This window comes from Lynx rufus, unplaced genomic scaffold (genome assembly GCF_022079265.1).
Source record: "Lynx rufus isolate CCGP_SWC_20201006 ecotype Redwood Valley unplaced genomic scaffold, mLynRuf1.p SCAF_2, whole genome shotgun sequence".
Taxonomy (NCBI): Eukaryota; Metazoa; Chordata; class Mammalia; order Carnivora; family Felidae; genus Lynx; species Lynx rufus.
In genome coordinates this window covers 129434059-129453859 of record NW_025814834.1, presented here as the reverse complement: position 1 = coordinate 129453859, position 19801 = coordinate 129434059, and the positions used below count along the sequence as shown (strand labels likewise).

At 39.2% G+C, this 19801-nt stretch overlaps 1 protein-coding gene across 5 annotated transcripts in view; it reads right to left on the bottom strand.

The window, feature by feature from the left end:
• The window catches only part of WDR47 (WD repeat domain 47), a 70507-nt gene extending 52148 nt beyond the window's left edge, over positions 1-18359 (bottom strand). For 4 of the 5 annotated variants that reach the window (XM_047084273.1, XM_047084275.1, XM_047084276.1 and 1 more), the window contains exon 1: positions 18279-18359. The gene's annotated coding sequence lies outside the window, so the exon portion shown is untranslated. Of the gene's footprint in view, positions 1-12951; positions 13375-18278 lie in introns of those variants that run through there. The other variant, XM_047084274.1, reaches the window with a different exon arrangement.
• Between the last annotated feature and the right edge of the window lie 1442 nt (positions 18360-19801).

Sequence of the window (19801 nt, the reverse complement as noted above, 5' to 3'; positions counted from 1 at the left end):
AACCTGATCATGTGAACATTCTGATCTTAGATTTCCAGCTTCCAAAGCTGTGAGCAATAAATTTCTGCTATTTATAAGCCACCCTGTCTATGGTATTCTGTTACAGCAACCCAAATGGACTGAGACAATATTATTCTATCTATTCTTACACATTTTTAAAATCTGTCATAAAAAAGAACATTTTAAAAGTCATTAATAACCATGTTTAGCCATGTCCTAAATACCTTGCCGTAGGCATACACTCATTCAATAAGCAGCTTTTTCTCTGTGATAGGCACTGTTCTACTTAGGAGACACTGGCCTTGTCCTTAAGAAGCTTATAGTCTATAGCAACACAAACTATTATATCTTGTACTTTGGAGTCAAACAAAACAAGGCTGATTAAAAAGTACAACTTTAACTCATATCAACCTAAACATGAACAAAGATATTTCAATTCTCTACAATCTCTTCTAACTTTTACCTAAAAGTTTGCAGTGATACAATTGAGCACATAGGTTATGAATTCATAAAGATTTAGAACTAGGAGGAATTCTGAAGATCATTTCACAGATGAGATCACACAAGTTAAATGGCCTAAGCTGTTGGAATTTTCAAATGTTAAGGCTAACAGCAGTACAAAAGACTACCATGCTAAAGGGACTAGCTGCAAAGACACATCATCACGCATCATCAATGAAGCAGACTATTGTAAGCACATCTTGCTCACAGGACCAACTAACTTTAACCAAGTTCACAGAAACAAACACACATATGTATGCAAACGTGTTAATTTTTTTCCAATTTGTTTATTATCTTGTCAATTTCTTTCTTTATAATGAGAAGTGTAAATGTCCAGCAGACTATAATGCTCATATCAGATGAGTAGATTTTCTCTTTTAGGTAGAGAAGGTGGCAGCGTAAACAAGGGACAGAACATGGGAAGATATCATATGACTCAAATATTTAATGACATCAAATTAAGCTAATCTCCTACATCAGGCTAATCTCCTACATCCATCACCACAATAAGGACATGCTTGCCTCAAGAAACAAACAGATCACCAATCTCTCTCAAAAGGGCAGCTGACCAGTCTGCATGCTTTGGGTTTCTCTTTGCTCTCTTTTGAGCTGACCATCCTCCTGTTCACAGACTTTGTCCAAAAAAGGATATAGTAAAATTAGTGATATTTCTGCTCACTAAATTTTAATTACATTTCAGAGGTGCCTAAGATTACTCCTAGAGCACAAGGGTTAGTGGTTTTAGCATTCCCCAAATCTTCATATAATTTTTACTAGCAAAAGAATGGCTTTTATTAATTTAATTATCAGGAAAAAAAATTGCCCCCTCCATCTTTTAATTTTTTAGTGGGTACTTCACTTATATCACTATGTACCAACCATACAACTTGGTACAGAATTGAGATGCAATTTTCTATTGTTGTTGAATATACCCAATGATATTGAACATTTTATAGGCCTCAATTTATTTTACATTCAGCCTCAATATGGGAGAACTCTAGAGTTACTATGAATTTCACGTTATGGGGTGCCTGGGTAGCTCAGTCAGTTAAGCACCTGACTCTTGATTTTGGCTCAGGTCATGATCTCTCAGTTGGTGAGATTGAGCCCCACATCGGGCTCTGCGCTGACAGTGCGGAACCTGCTTGGGATTTTCTCTCTCCCTCTCTCTCTGCTCCTCCCCAAATTGTGCTCACGCGCACTCTCTCTCAAAATCAATAAATGAACATTAAAGAAATAAAATAAATCATAACTACAAGTTCAATGCCACCATCATTTCTGATTAATAAAGTCTAAGAGAAGAAATAAATTCTTACAAATACATATTTTTATACTGACTTTACATTTAAACTTTGAATAAATACAAAAAATGTATACTAATTAACGGAGAATTTTTCAGGTTTTTAAAAGACAAGCTTTAATTCTATACTGTGAAATTCCTAGCATAAAAGTATACTATTTTAACCACTCAACCCAGAATTTTAATTCTTATAAGATTCACTGTTGCTAGATAGCATATATAACATAGGCACACGCTTAATGACTATATCTTCGTTATTCTTTTCTAACCACTCTGTGTTACTGAAACGTTTGTAGAGGCTCCCCAAATCCCAGCTATATAATTTAGAAATTAAATACATTATTATAAATATAACTTTTAAAGATAACACATAAAAACATAATTCACATTCTTAATCTCCTTAAGCTATTAATCACTACCAAGCAGAATTTTTCTCTAATTCAGAAGAGTAGAATTCAATAATAAATGTTTCATCCTCCCTTCTCAGGGAAGATATAAAACAGTAAGAGTTAACTAGCTTAGAAACAACTAAAATTATCTTTTAAATGAGATGTACATACATAAGTGTACAATAAAGTTTACTTGAATTAACTTAAGGTGCAAAAATCAATGAAGAAATGCCTCTTAAAAGGTACGGAGTAGATGATTTTGTTTGCAACTATTCTAAAAATCATTCAAAAGGACAGAACTCTGGCCCTTTAACCTATTTAAGCCAAAGTCAGCTCTGACAATACTGTAGGTTAGATATGCCAGCTCATGGTGCATGTGAACAATTAATCACCAGGCAGGATTTATGTAGAGCCAACAATAAAGTGTATTCTGCTGAAAACTGAAAACAAAATGAAAAAAAAAATCAGAATGTTTCTGTATTTCCATAATAAATGACACACTTACCTATAAAAAAAATCACAAAAACATCTCTATGTTTTTTAAAAAAATAAGTTTTTACTTGGGGAGTCTAGGTGGCTCAGTTAAGTGTCCAACTCTTGGTTTGGGCTCAGGTCATGATCTCACAGTTTGTGAGTTTGAGCCCCACATCTGGCTCCATGCTACTGGTGCATAGACTGCTTTGGATTCTCTCTTTCTGCCCCTCTCTTGTGCGCTGTCTCTCAAAATAAATAAATAAGCTTAAAAAAAAAAAAGAACTTTTTACTTATATCCAATCCTGGACTAGGTGAGATAAAGAAATGTTTTCTTTAATAATAAGTATATCTGGACACCAGCAGGAAGGTAGTTAATATTTTAGTACTTAGATACAATTAATATCTACAGAAACTAAATTCCAGATGCTGTCTCTATACTCATACTGATTCCTATCTTAGTCAAACAAGATTAGAAGACTATATTAAGGGGCAAGAAATAAAATTATTTTTAGAAATCTAATATTAAAGATAAAATGTTAACAAGAAAAAAAAAGAATGTCAACAGAAATATATTGACCTCTATGTATATTTCTATACATGGATATGGAAAAAGTTTTATGAAAAAAATATCAGTGGTAACTTTCTAATCAAATATAAATAGATAGGATTTAAATGTTCCTTTGCAATGAGGAACATTTGAAATGTTTCTTTACTCACTTGTAATACAGATTAGGAAGGAAGAAAAATGCACAAAACTAAGAATGACTCACAAGTACAAGATTGAGGGAATCAAGGTACAGCCATTATAAATTTTATAGTCAAGAAAAGAATGCTGAAGAAAAGTTCCATTAATCTCCAACTCCATCCCACACAATAAAAACTACCCTCTTTAATCTTCCAAGTATTACAGAGCATGTAACAATGAGTTACATTGCCTTAAGATTCCTGTTTACAGACAAAAATGCAGATAAGAAAATGAAGTACATGAACCCTTTTAATACCAAACTGTAACACCTTTTAATACCAAACTGTAACATAAAACTACTGCACCTTTTCCTTTAAAAAATAGAGCAATAAATTTAATAAAATAGCATTCTAAAAACTTATGTTGCTGCCAGGTCAGTTAACTGTAAATGTCTGGTCCTTCAGAATTATAAATGTGATATAAATGTGTATAATTATAAGTAAATTATAAACTTAACCTCTATGGGCCTCAATTCTTCGTACATAGAATAAGAGGGTTAGGGGCACCTGGGTGGCTCAGTCAGTTAAGCATCCAGCTTCAGCTCAGGTCATGATCTCGCAGCTCATGGGTTCAAGCTGCTCATCAGGCTCCACACTAACAGTGCAGAGCCTGCTTGCGGTTCTCTCTCTCCCTCTCTCCCTGCCTCTCCCTCTCCCTCTCTCCCTGCCTCTCTCTCTCTCTCAAAATAAATAATCTTTAAAAATAGGGGCGCCTCGGGGCGCCTGGGTGGCGCAGTGGGTTAAGCGTCCGACTTCAGCCAGGTCACGATCTCGTGGTCCGTGAGTTCGAGCCCCTCGTCAGGCTCTGGGCTGATGGCTCAGAGCCTGGAGCCTGTTTCCGATTCTGTGTCTCCCTCTCTCTCTGCCCCTCCCCCGTTCATGCTCTGTCTCTCTCTGTCCCAAAAATAAATAAAAACGTTGAAAAAAAAATTAAAAAAAAAAATAGGGGCGCCTGGATGGCTCTGTCGGTTGAGTGTCCAACTTTGGCTCAGGTTGGTGAGTTTAAGTTGGTGAGAGCCAACTTTGGCTCTCGTGGTTGGTGAGTTCAAGCCTGGCATCGAGCTTGCTGCTTTCAGGGTAGAGCCCAATTTGGATGTTCTGTCCTCTTCTCTCTGTGTCCCTCCCCCACTCTCTCTCTCTCAAAAGTAAAACATTAAGAATTGTTTTAAAAATATAAAAAATATATTAAAAATAGAATAAGAGGGTTAGTTTGGGCAATTTCTAGGATTTCCCTTTAAGTTTTATAATATGCTTTAAGTCACATTTCAATATACTTCTTGTTATTGATATACATATATTCTTAGGGGGAAATATAAAGTCTTGGATAATTAGAGGTCTCTAACATATAAGGTCAGTTTAATAAAATAGATTTGTTTTAAATCATATAAGCAAGCAAACAAAAGCCCTTCTAACTGCAAAGCTCTGTCATGTCTGTTAATCAACTAATGTTTATAACATGGATACAGCACGTGTCCCTTCTTATTGTTGACAGCTGTTCTTCTATTCATCAATTATTCTAATTTACTTTCTGGAACTGTAAATAATTTTGGCTTAAAGACCAAATTATCTTTAAGCAGGTGTTGCTTAATATAGCTATAAAAAGAAAAGAATTCAATTAACATAAACTATATGTTGTGTATCTGCATAAAATATCTCTGGGGAAAAAAGACACAAAAAATTGATAAAAATGGTTCTTAAAGGGTCTTAAAGGAAAACTGGATAGTTAAAGAATAGAAATGGTAAGACTTTCCACTACATACCTTTTTATACCTTTTGAATTTTGTACTATGTACAAATATTACCTATTCAAAAAATTTAAATAATAATATGAAATGTAAGTAAGAATTTCCAATTGCAGATTACTTAAAAATTCTAATTACAAGTAAATGAAAGGTATTAGTAATAAAATGAATATAATATATTCATTAGGTATGTAAAGAAGTAATATTTCAGAATGATTTGTAAATTTTTTATAACACAAGACCTCTTCTCAGATCTGATTCAAATATTATTTCAATCTTTCTTTATGAGATTAAAGTATGTGTGTTCTTTCCATATTGAAACTCACAAAAATTTAAAAAACATATTTAATTGCTAAAGAACTAAAAATTTACAAGATAAGCAAAACTAGTTTTGACTCAGACTGTATAATTAAGTCTTGTAACCCAGAAAATGTAAAGGAAAAAATGGTCAAATCTGGTACTAAAAATGTAAACTGTAAACCTTCCATTTAATAGAAGTTGTCATAAACAAGAGACAAAGGACAAATCAGGAATAAACACAACACACATAAACGGTTAAATGGTTACCAATGAGAACAAATAGATAGCATCTTCAAATCAATACCCCCCCAAATTCCAGTTGAACAATGAGCAAAGACTACACAGACACTTCACAGAACTACAAAAGAGACCAAAAATTTATGAAAAGATGTTCAACCTCACTAGTGATACTAAAACAAGACACCATTTATGGCCTACTAATTTTGGCCTACCTGATAATACCTAGTTTTGGCAAGAGTGTGGGTAAATGCCCTTTCACACATTGTGTTAAAAATGTAAATTGGGACAAACTTTTTGAAAGAGACTTTGACAGCATGAAATTCTTACCTATAAAAAAATGTTTTTAATGTTTATTTATTTTTGAGAGAGAGACAGAGCATGACCAGGGGAGGGGCAGAGAAAGGGAGACACAGAATCCAAAGCAGGCTCCAGGCTCCAAGCTGTCAGCACAGAGCCCAACGCGGGGGGCTCTCACGAACCGTGAGATCATGACCTAAACCAAAGTTGGACGTTTAACTGACTGAGCCACCCAGGCACCCCCTCTATAAAAATTTTAAATGTTTATACTCTTTGACTCACCAATTCTAATTCTACTTCTAGAAACTGATCCCAAAAAAGTACTTGCAAATACACACAAAGATACATATACAAAGATGTTCCTTGAATATTTGCTTGTAATAGAGAAAAATGAGTAATGAACTGAGCTCTCATCATAGCAGTATTGTTAAATTATGGTAAATTCATAGTACAGAATACTAATGCATCCTCACAGTGCAAAGGCACATCACAGAATATAGCTATTAATAAACATCTGTTGAATGGATAAATATAAATGCATCCACTTATTTTTTTAATGCATCCACTTATTTTTATATTTTTGTAAATATAAATGCATCCACTTATTTTTGATATCTGTCTAAATAAATAAAGAAAGGTCTGGAGGGATACATATCAAACCACTCTGGTCAGAGTGGTTACTTCTGAACAGGAATTGTAATGGATGCAGGGCATGAAACTAGGAAAAGAAAGGAGTTGAAGGGGGACCGTTTTACTCTTCATCATTTGTATTATCAGAATGGTTTACAACCAATATATATCCATGCATTACTTGTATATTTATACATACATTTCTTACATGAATACAATTTTTAACTCTAAAAAGAAAAAAAACTATGAAAAATTACAGGATTAGATTCCAAAGGTTCTCTTCTATATCAAGATAGTAACTAGAATAGAATCCCAAAGATAGGATTAACTGCTATGTTTACAATGAAATAATTATTGGGTACTATCCTAAGATCTTTACTTACGTTGTTTAATTGATCCTTATAACAGTCTTATGAGATAGGCAATTTCATCCCCATTTAACAGATGAAGATATTGGGCTTTGTAAGTTTAAGAAATTAACCCAGGGGCGCCTAGGTGGCTCGGTTGGTTAGGTGTCTGACTCCGGCTCAGGTCATGTTCTCACAGTTCATGGTTTGAGCCCCGCATCGCGCTCTGTGCTGACAGCTCAGAGCCTGGAGCCGGTTTCAGATTCTGTGTCTCCCTCTCTCTGGCCCTCCCCCACTAATGCTCTGTCTCACTCTCTCTCTCAAAAATAAATAAACAACAACAAAAAAGAAATTAACCCAGTATTTACATTAAGACTAAACATAAGGATGGAGCTAAAATGTATTATGCTAAGAGAATTAAGTCAATTGGAGAAACACAAATACCATCTGATTTTATTCATATATGGAATTTAAGAAACAAAACAGATGAACATATAGGGGTGGGGTGGGTAGAAAAGGGAACCAACCACAAGAGATACTTAATGATAGAGAACAAACTGAGGGTTGATGGAGGTAGGTGGGTGGGAGATGGGCTGAACAGGTGATGGGTATTAAGGAGGGCACTTCTTGTGATGAGCACTGGGTGTTAAGTGATGAATCACTGAATTCTACTCCTGAAACCAATACTGCACTCTATGTTAACTAAATAAAATTTAAATTAAAAAAATAAAAATGCGGTTCCTGAGTGGCTCAATTGGTTAAGCATCTGGCTTCAGCTCAGTCATGATCTCACAGTTCGTGGGTTCGAGCCTCCCATCTGGCTCTGTGCTGACAGCTCAGAGCCTGGAGCCCGCTTCAGATTCTGTGTCTCCCACCCTTTCTGCCCCTCCCCAACTTGCATATACACTCTCTCTCTCTCTCAAAAAATGAATAAACATTAAAAAATAATAATAATAGGGGTGCCTGGGTGGCTCAGTCAGTTAAGCATCAGACTTCAGCTCAGGTCATGATCTCCCGGTTCACCAGTTCCAGCTTCATGTCGGGCTCTGTGCTGATGGCTCAGAGCCTGGAGCCTTCTTCGGAGTCTGTGTCTCCCTCTCCCCTGCTCATACTCTGCCTCTCTCTCTCTCTCAAAAATAAATAAAACATTAAAAATAATAATTTTAAAATAATAACAATAATTTAGAGGCACCTGGGTGGCTGGCTCAGTTGGTTAAGCGACCAACTTGGTTTCTGCTCAGGTCATGATCTCGTGGTTCGTGAGTTTGAACCCCGTGTCAGGCTCCAAGCTGGCACTAGGGACCCTCCCTTGGGATTCTTCCTCTCCCCTCCCTGGCCCCTCCCCCCACCGCTCTCAAAATAAACAAACATGAAAAAAGATTTTTAATAATAAAAAAAAGATTAAACATATATTTCACCAGCAACTGAATACTTCTTTCAGAAGTACATCAGGACATACATCTTGATATCAGCATCCATGTCAATCAGGAAATCTTTAAAAAGTACCAGAGGGAACCTATTTAACAGGGTAGCAAAACAAAGGGGAGGCAAATTTTATATTTACATATATATTATATATGATTAATCTTTGTATGTTAATCATGATTAATTTTATTATGTATATATATATGATTAATCTTTAGGTCAATTTTTCATTAGCTCCTCAAACATCTGAGCAAGTAGAACTCTTCAACTCTTCATTTTTTCCATAAGCATCTGGGCTGCCTTATCTTGGTAGCCAGACAAGAAATTGTCTCCCCCTCCCCAATTCAAATCCTAAGCTTTGCAGCAATGAAAATTAGAATTTCTGACTGTGAAAGGGAGACCGAAATACAGAAACAGAGAGGACAGGCAGAGAGCGAAAGAGGAAGAAAAGGAGAAAGGGTAGGAAAAAGGAAAGAAGGAAATACAGTAGCCAAAGGTTACAACCCTGGGCAAGAATGGAACCATAGTCTGTGAGATGCTAAAGCTCTTTCTGCTATATCACACTAATTCCCAAGAAAAGGAAGGGCAAAGATACTTCACAAAAATAAGGAAAGAGTCATCTAAACATGTTAAAGGAAAAAACTTCACAGTAGTGAAATAATTTTTAAAAATTATTCCAACTGAGGACCCTAATTTTATGATCTTTCACATTGTTTTTCTATTAAACAATGTTAATAGGGTAAATAGACTCCTAGATAAAATCCTGCATTAATAACAGTCTAACCAGAATTTTAAACATGCACTTTTAATAGGAGAGACAAAAAGGATTAGCCCAACTGTGTAAGAAACTAAAATAAAATTAGATATTACTTTTCTCTTTTTTTTTTTAATAAAGGTTTCCGGGAGATCATCAGTTCTTTTTTTTTTTTTTTTTAAGTTTATTTCTTTTGAGAGAGCAAGAGAGCGAGAGCAAGCAAGTACACGAGCCAGGGAAGGGCAGAGAGAGAGAAAGACAGAGAATCCCCACAAAGGGTGGGATATGGTGCTCGAACCTACAAACCATGAGATCCTGACCTGAGCCAAAGTCAAGAGTTAGATGACTGACTGAGGCACCCAGGTGCCCTGATACTACTTATCATTTAAAAAAAAAATCTCTCCAGGTCTAATAAAATATATTTCTTAACCCTTATTTAATCAACCCCACTTAATTTAAAATTGTTATCTAAATGAATATTGCCATCAAAAAATAAGGAATATTGAAACTGATAGGAGGGAAGGGAACCGGAAGGAAGGAAGGAAGGAAGGAAGGAAAGAAGGAAGGAAGGAAGGAAGGAGAAAGAAAAGAAAAAATTAGATCTAAGAGCTCTAGAGTTTAACTTTCAACTTTAAAATGGACCTCAGTCTTTAAAATATCTATGAAAACCACACCAAATATAGGGAAACCTAGATAAACCTAGATAAATTTAACAGTGTGTTGCTACAAATGCTTCACTCTGAACACAATTTAGCTTTTAGAGCACAACTAAAAGCAAAATCAGTGTTGATTTAAAGCATAAGAATTTTTATTTATTTAATTTTTTTAATGTTTATTCATTTTGAGAGAGAGACAGAGTGCTAGTGGGGGATGGGCAGAGAGAGAGGAAGACTGAATCTCAAGCAGGTCCCAGGCTCTGAGCTGTCAGCACAGAATCCGACGCTGGGCTCAAACCCACAAATCACAAGATCATGGCGTGAGCTGAAGTCAGACACTTAAACGACTGAGCCACCCAGGGGCCCCTATTTTTCTTTATATAAAAAATTGTTTTAATGTTTATTTATCTATTTTGAGAGAGAGACAGAGAGCATTTGAGCAAGCAAGACGGAGGGGGTAGGAGAGGGGCAGAAAGAGAAGAGAGAGAATCCCAAGCAGCACAAAGCCCAACATGGGGCTCTCGAACTGACATCTTGATCTGGGCCGAAATCAAAGAGTTGGACGCTTAACCAACCGAGCCATCCAGGAGCCCCTACTGCATAAGAATTTTAGATCAAAAAACAAAATGTGTAGAGAATTTTTTTTATTCTTAAATAATACATTTTTAGTTCACTTGCCTAGAACATGGTTCGGTAGATCTCTTTAAGACCTATCAGACCTTTGGGGCACCTGGGTGGCTTAGTTGGTTAAGCCTCTGGCTCTTGGTTTTGGCTCATCATGACCTCCTGGTTTCAGGATTTCAAGCCCTGTGTCGGGCTCTGTGCTGGCAGCATGAAGCCGGCTTGGGATTCTCTCTCCCTTGCTCTCTGCCCACCTCCCTCACCCTGCACTGCCTCTGTCTCTCTCAAAATAAATAAATAAACTAAAAAACCAAAAACCAAAAAACCCTATCAGGGGCTCCTGGGTGGCTCAGTCAGTTGAGCATCCGACTTTGGCTCAGGTCATGATCTTGAGGTTCATGAGTTCGAGCCCCACATCAGGCTCTTTGCTGACAGCTCAAAGCCTAGAGCCTGCTTCAGATTCTGTGTCTCCCTCTCTTTCTGCCCCTCCCCTGTTCACACGCTGTCTCTCTCTCAAAAATAAATAAATATAAAAAAAAACAAACAAACCTATCAGACCTTTGCTGTGTTCTCTGGTCTCAGACTGAACAGCTTCGTCAGAAAACTCACAGATGGTGTCACTGAACTCAAGAGAAACCTAGCAGTAGGTATGGGCAGACCAAAGCAAGTCTATTCTTTGAAACAATTTAAAATGAGAATCCCACTTACTAGTGAGCAACAGTGTCACTGCTTGATTACACAATTATTAGACATTAGGCAGAACTAAGAATTCCAGGTCTCCTGACTCACAGGCAAAAGCTTTAGGTGTTAATCATACAAAGAATTAAAAGATTTTTTAAACAATTTATTACTTAAATCATCACAGCAGCTCATGGTAAAAATTCAAATGTTTATTAGGCAGAGTTTCAACCTATAAAGATGTAAATAAGAAATGTAGAAAGCATATATTCTTTTTTTTTTTTGAAGTAGGCTCCACACCCAACATGGGGCTTGAACTCACAACTTTGGGATTGAGAGTCACATGCTCCATCAACTGAACCACCCGGTGTCCCTAAAGTTTATAATCTTAATATTTGTAATAAAAATTAACTCCAAGCACAAATTAATGCTATATCAACCAAGGTCAAAGTAAAATATTCATATAAACTCATACTATATTCCTTATTTATTATTTGTGTGTTTCTACTTTATTTATTTATGGTAAAAATGATGTTTTATCTAAGAACACAATTTCACCTTTCATTATGTGAGACCTCTAGTATCGTTTTCTGTCACACCTAAAGCCAAGGTACAGAAGTGTGCTTTGTAAAACAGATGAAGAATGTCCTTCATGGGGCGCCTGGGTGGCTCAGTTGGTTAAGCATCCAACTCTTGATTAAAGCACAGGTCCTGGGGCGCCTGGGTGGCTCAGTCAGTTATGCGGCCGTCTTCGGCTCAGGTCATGATCTCACGGTTCGTGAGTTCGAGCCCCGCGTCAGGCTCTATGCTGACAGCTCAGAACCTGGAGCTGCTTTGATTCTGTGTCTCCTTCTCTCTCTGCCCCTCTGCCTCTGGAGCTCTGTCTCTGTCTCTCTCTCTCTCAAAAATAAATAACCATTAAAAAATTTTTAAAAAATAATAAATAAATAAAGCACAGGTCCTGACGCTGGGGTCATGGGATCCAGCCCCTCACTGGGGTTAAACTGAACATGGAGCCTGCTTGAAAGTCTCTCTCTCTCCTTCTGCCCCTCTCCCCAACTCGAGCTCTCTCTCTAAAAAAAAAAAAAAAAAAAAAAAATCCTTCATGTTGTTTTACTCCCATACATACTTTATTATTTTCAAAGGGAAAAACAGAACTTAAGGTATTTGTGTATACTTCAAAAATTGAACTACATAAAAAATGGCTTTTTTTTAAAGTCAGTAGGTCAACATACAGAAACACAGCAGGAAATGTACTGAACCAAGAATCACAAAAACTTGAAAATGTACTGAAAAAGTCAAAATTATATAAGCATTAACTACTGAATTAAGTACATCAGAATATATACTATATAATTACCTATTAAAGTCTTTCATCCTTAGCTTTTCTACTTCCTTACCTTTTATATATTCATCACAGCATTGAGTCGGAAGGTACATTAGTCCACTTTCCTATAATGCAGAATATCCAAAACTTACCTCTAACAGATGGTCTGCCAACCTCTACATAAATGCCTCCAATGAGAGAAAATTTTTATGCCCCCCTTACAAGCCACTTGTGGAAGGCAGTCTCTAAAATGGTCACCAATGAGCCTACTAGTGTTTACAACCTTCTCTAGTCACTGGCCCTTGAATGTGCGCTGGATTTAGTGACTCACTTCTACCCAAGAACATAGCAGAAGCGTTGGGCTGTCACTTCCAAGATTTGTAAAAAGATAGTAGTGTGAGTCCTGAGTGCAGGCGTGTGTCCTCTCTCTCAGAATGTTCACTCTGGGGGAAGCCAGCTGCCATGTCATGAGGCAACCTTGTGGAAAGATCCAAGTGACAAAGAACTGAGGGAAGCCTCCACTCACCTGCTGGCAAGGAATGGAAGCCTTCAGTCCAACAGCCCACAGGAACAGAGACCCAAGCCACTGAGCTTAGAAGATCATCCCTGATTTGTGTCTTCAGATGACACCAAAGCCTCTGTGGCAGCTTGACCGAATCTCAAGAGAGATCTTAAATCAGAGGCACTCAGCAGGTGTGTGCTCAGATTCCTGACCCTCAGAAACAGTGAGATAAATATTTGTTGTTTTAAGTCACTGTTTTGGAAAAGGTGATTTGTAACAATAGATAACACTCCTTTAATTTTTTCACAAGTATAAAAATTGTGCTTTCCTAATACTGAAATGAAATCTACTTTCTTGCAATTTTCATCTAGTTATTCATGTCTTCAGGATCATCATGATACAAGTTTATTATGTTTCAAACTTTCACACATTTGAATCTGACCAATAATCATGTCTATTTTCCTATACGCTTTAGCAATTCTTCATATAGCTTACAGAACCCCTACCATTCTAATCATTCTCTGCCTAACATGTGTTAATCACTCTCTTAAAACATCCAAAATAGAATACAACACTCCAGGTATGGTATTTCAATATATACATTGAAATCAACACTTCCCATGATGTGCGCACTATATAATAAACACACCCAAACACCTAAAGTTGCTTTACATCATCATCTGCTCATCAGATACTGTTTTTGCACTTCCCAGAATTTAATTTCTAAAGCTTCTCTTGAAGTTGGAAAGAAAACCAATCCAACGCAATTTCCAGGCTTTCAAAATAACATTTTAAAAAAGGTTAAACCAAAAAATGGACATTAAGGCTCCAATTTTAGTTCAGTTCTGTAAAGTTTTCTCAAAAATTTTATTACAAGATTCTATTTTCTTTTCCAATACATCAACAAAAGTCACAAAACATACTTAGCCATAGAAATCTGTTCATTTTATAGAATTCATTATTTAAGTCAATGTATCAAATAGTATAAAATGTTTATGTCCTTTTTCATGTAGTACTGTTTCTCTATAAAATAGGGTGTTGACTTGCAAAACAAGATAAAGGTCCACGCAGAGTGGCAAGCATGTGAATTGTGCTTAATAAATATAAGTTTCTCCCCTTCAGAGTTCATACCCATGGTAAAACCAGTATGACAAAAGAGCTACTAAAAACATGCTATGGGAGAGCTACTGTGCTGTGGATAAAGTATAAAAATTTACTTTAGAAAAAGTTAACCCTGGTTTTAAATATATTTTAGGTGTGATTTTATTATTTTTTTTAATTTTTTTAACGTTTATTATTTATTTTTGAGACAGAGAGAGACAGAGCATGAACGGGGGAGGGTCAGAGAGAGGGAGACACAGAATCCGAAACAGGCTCCAGGCTCTGAGCTGTCAGCACAGAGCCCGATGCGGGGCTTGAACTCACGGACCGTGAGATCATGACCTGAGCCGAAGTCGGCCGCTCAACCGACTGAGCCACCCAGGCGCCCCTTAGGTGTGATTTTAAAATATTAGGAAGCTTGAGGCCCCTGGGTGGCTAAGTCCATTAAGTGCCAGACTCTTGATTTCACCTCAGGTCATGATCTTGTGTCTTGTGGTTCTTGAGATAGAGCCCCACATCAGGCTCTGCACTGACAGCATGGAGCCTGCTTGGGATTCTCTTTCCCTCTCTCTTTCTGCTCCCCTCCCCTGCTTACACATGCACGCACTCTCTTACCCTCTCTCTTTCAAAGTAAATAAACATTAAAAAAAAAAGATTCTCTCTCTCCCCCTTTACTCCTCTCCCCCACTCACATGTTCTCTTCTCTAAAAAATTAAAAAATAAAATAAAATAAAAAATAAAACAAAATATTGGGAAGCTTGATTAGATCAAATTATGTTGCAGATGCCACACGAAGAGACTCTTACTTATGATAATGTTTGTTTAAGGTCAGTATTTGTTTAACAATATTTGAGTATCAGGGCGCTTGGGTGGCTCAGTCAGTTAAGTGTCCAATTTCTTCTCAGGTCATGATCTCCTGGTTCAAGCCCCACATGGGGCTTTCTGCTGTAAGCAAAGATCCTCTGTCCCCCCTCCCTCTGCCCCTCCCCTGCTAAATCTCTCCCTACCCTGTCAAAAATAAACAAACATTAAAATAATAATAATAAAAATATTTGAGTATCTACTCTGTGCTAGTACCATGCTGCATCCCAGGAATACAATCACTGAGTTACTACAGTGAAGACGATAAAACATGAAAGCAAGATTTACAAGGTAGTGTGTGGTGTTTTGTAAGGATAGCTTTTTACCCAAACAGAAACAAATTAAAAAGCAAAAAGCAAAACAAAAAACAAAAAAAGCAAGAAAAATCAGTTGAAATATATAAGCCTTGACTATTCAATGTAATGGTCTCAAAATTACACAGAATAAAAAAGTATCCTTAGGTATGGGCCAGCGTTGGATTTGGAGTTTGAAGACCTGGATTCAAGTCTTCTATATAAAAGTAATATGCATAAAATATAAAGAGCACCACAGAAGAATTACAAATGAAATGCCATGGAAGTTCAGAGGAATAATAGGGTTTCCTGTTAAGAATGGGTTTGAGAGGGGCGCCTGGGTGGCGCAGTCGGTTAAGCGTCCGACTTCAGCCAGGTCACGATCTCGCGGTCCGTGAGTTCGAGCCCCGCGTCAGGCTCTGGGCTGATGGCTCAGAGCCTGGAGCCTGTTTCCGATTCCGTGTCTCTCTCTCTCTGCCCCTCCCCCGTTCATGCTCTGTCTCTCTCTGTCCCAAAAATAAATAAACGTTGAAAAAAAAATTAAAAAAAAAAAAGAAAAAAAGAATGGGTTTGAGAGATTGTTAATATCCTAATATGCAGAGATGGGAAAGGAAAAGCTACTAACATGTACTGTGCATTTACTATGTCAGGCCCTTAATACTCCTATACAGTATTTATGAATGGGACAAGAGGGTCTATATGACTAAAATCCTTTGACCTTTCCACTACAATATTCTGACATCTACAGGAGGCGGGGGGAACAAGAGGGGATAATCAGAATAATAAGCCTAGTGTCAAAGTTTTAGAAATTGAAATTCAACTTATTTCCTGTGCTAAGTAGTGATTCATTAGCTGAGTGAGTCTAAGGCAATGCTTCTTAAATTTTTTTCCATAGGGGCAGAAAAAGACTGAACACATCCCCAGGGTCCCTTAAGCATGAAATTTCTTTGAAGTCTCTGAAATCTGCCTTATATTCTCTAAATATAAGAAAATCGTACTGAAAGCAGGAAAGCAATCCTTGCACACATATAGGAAAGAAACACCCTTTTTCCATGTCACCATGGTAATAAAGAACCTCCATCAAAGAGTAAGGATGGATGCACCTTAATAGTTCCCGTGAGCCCTGTAAGGCCATTATAAGAAATAAGGTCCTGGGCCTCAAAATACTAAACAGATCAAGCAGAGTATTTTAATTATCCTTGCCAACGCTCCACTCTATTAAGAGGTAATCAACAGATGCCTTAATTTTTTTCCAAAGTGCTTTCAAACAGACTATCTTGTTCAACTTAGAGCCCATTCCAGACTAAAACAACAGTAGGTATTATCCCCATTTTACAGATCTAGATATTAGACTCAACAGTAGGTTAAGTAGCTCTTCCATGATTGTAATCGATAGCTAAATGACACTTAAATCCAGGCAATCTGATTTCCAGCTTACTGATTTGCTAAGGAAAACTGCACCTTTTCATACTTATTTTGAAGTATTTCTCAAACTACAGTATATATCAACCATATCCCATGCTGTCCATTCAGTAACTGATAATTTCACAAACAGAAACAGAGGCTGAACACAAGTATGTAACTAGGAACTTAGAATAATACCCCTGTTCTCTAATATTATAGTCCTAATACTGGCTTTAAAAGAGAGAGAGAGAGAAAGAAAGAAAAGAATTAGGAAGTAGGAAGAAGAGGTAAACATATTGAAATCCCTTCACAAAAAATTACATATTATTATGGCATATAAGTTCCAGTGTTCTGTGGTGCTTGCTTTTTTTTTTTACCTGACAATATACTGCTAATGGTTTAATTGCTTGTCTTTTCCCGCACTGTATAATAATTTTCCTTTTGTGTGGAAGCAATCTACCCCCTAAAACCTAAGGTAAAATTGTTCATTACATCTTTGTCCTAAATGAGACCCCTAGAATATGCCATATAAAGGAAAATGGGCTCTTAGGCGTTTCTCCTTCCTAGTAAAATTTCAATGCAACTCAAGCCAACACCGGAGACAAAAAAGATTCTACTTGGATTTACCGTGAAAAAAAGATCTGTAGCATATTTAAAGCCTACATGTTAATTTCTGTGCCATTAACTTCTTGAAGCATTCTATGAAGTCTACAACAAAGGGAGGCAAATAAGTGTTAGATCACAACCTATGAATCTGGGTGGAACAAAGGCTTCTCCTTTCATTATGCAGAGAACCAAGTTGCCAAAAACGCTCCGCTCAGATACCATGCGTGGTTACTGACTGCACGTCTGGGTATAGAGATGAAAAAAATCAAATGCTGTTCAAATGCCGCCCAGGCTACCTTGCCCCTTTTGCCCAAGGCCTCGCCCCAGAGCTGGAGCCCCAATCTTTCTCCCCAATACAAGGAACCGGCTGAACCCTAGAGTTCTACAGCCTCCCGCCTCTTCTACGCCGGAGCTCCTCAGCCCCAGCAAAGCCGGGTTCCAAACCCAGTCGATTCCCCTCTCCCCGCCCCCCGCCCAGACCCCCAAAGGCTGCACCCACAGAACCACTGACGTAAGAAAGGCCAAAGCCGGCCCCGCGGAGCTGCCCCACGCCGCCGCTCGGCTCTCAGCCCCGCAGCTTCCTCCCCTCCTCCCGGCCAAGGCGTGCCCAGACAGGGACGCAAGCGCGCCCCTCAGTTCTCGCAAGGGCTCGGCCGCGGGCGAGGAAGGAAGAAATCAACGCAGCCTGCTCCCCTCCCGCCTCTCAGCAGCGGCGAGGTGGGCACTGATCCTGCGCTAGCTCCCCGCTCCGGGGCCGACGGTACCAGGCGAGGGGTGTCGCTCTACCCCAGAGCCGGGCTGGAAGAGAGGGGAAGGTGTGGTCCAGGACAGGCGGCCTCGAAATAGGGGCCGGCAGTTCCCAGGTCCTCATCCGGCGGCGCCGGGGCCTCACTCACGACCCCAGTCCCCACCCAGAAGGCACCGAAGCCTACCCGAGACCCTTCTACCGGGCCGCAAACGCCGCCCTTTGGGCCAAGGGCCGCCTGGGTCGGAGCCCTGTCAGCTGGTGACAGGTGGCGACTGGTGACCATGGCAACCCGAGGTGCGACGCCGCCGACCCCGCCTCCGCCTCCCGGAGTCACTCACCTGAGGGTTCCCGGACGAGTCCAGAGAAGCGGCTGAGGAGAAAGCGGCTGTGAGGCCGGCGAACGGGGCCCCGATGCGGCCGGGTCCGGGCTGGGGCTGGAGCGCGAGGGCGGAGGTCTATGTCTGGGTTTGGCGTCGGTCCTCCCTCCTGCCGCCCGCGCGTCAATCCATCAGATCGTCAGGCCGTCCTTCCTCGCGTCTGCCCCTCCCGGAGGACCGCTCGGCTCAGCCTCTTGCAGACTGCGGTTGTCAAGCGGCGCTGGAGCAGAGCTCCAGCCCCGAGCGGCAACCAATCATCGCGCTTCTCCGAGGAGCCTCAGGACCCCGCCGAGGGGCGGCCAGGCAGGTGCCTGAGCCAAAGGGAGAGTCGGCTGGGCGGGCCCGAGCCTGGAGAGGTGGGGACCCGCCTAGACAGACGGGCTCTGGCCTGCCCTCCAAGGACCTGCTGGACTCGGAGGAAGAGCTGGCCTGGCGATTGGGTGAGAGACCAGCAGCCGGGACGCAGACGGGTTGCTGGCCGGTGACCCCGCGTCCCGAAATAGCGCGGAGGGGGCTGTCGCCTCGGAATCGAGAAGTCCTCTGCTCATTAGAATCGCCTCTATAATACTCTTTCCTGACAATTTATTACTGAACGCAAATGAAATAAATCTAGCCTGCCCTTTTCTCTCCGCTCTTCCTGGCCTCACTTTCTTCCTGAAAACTCCAGCTGCTTATTTGCCCCATTCTTGATTTCTCCTTTTGTGATGCTGATATGCCTTGGAGCATTTTACAGTTACTTAACTTGTTCACAGATTTGTTTTTTTACTACCCTTTTTATTAGTTGCAAGGCCCATGACAACAGAACCTCACTTTCCGACCCCACCAGTGCAGTCGATTCCACAAATATACATGATGCTTAACCCAGCTGAATTGAGTATTCAGTGGGTATAACGATGTAGAAGAGCTAAGAATACAGTGATACAAACCTGTAAGAACCTCGCCTTCATAAGGGTCAAATGCCAAGAGTGAGCTGGGCCTCCAGACTGAGGGAAAGGACATAACAGAGAGTGGTAATAATAAACATCAAAAACACTTATGAACAGGAAAAATTTAATCTAATTCAAGATAAAAAGCGATCGTGTGAAGGAAAGGTTCTAAGAAAAATATTTACGAATTCAGGGAAAACAGTTTATGCAAAACTTTACCTAGTCCTGATTAACTCCTATAAGAAAGTCTTCATTAAGAAACTCTCTCAGTAATAAGTGACAGGCAAATGAATATAAACACAAATTAATGTTACCCAGGGTCTTGATATCAAAAAGAAAAAAGAAAAAAATTTTACGGAGTATTTAAATTGAAAAAGTGGGCAGATACAATATATCCTGGGAATGCCAGTATGGTTTTTGCCAGTATAGTTCATCTGAGAGTCCGCTTCTTAAATTTGATTCTCAATACCACTGCAAGAACCAAGCACTATTTATTTAAATTTTCAGCTAGATCTGATGTGGTTTAAAGTGTTGGGGTTTGGAGCCAATTTGGGCCAA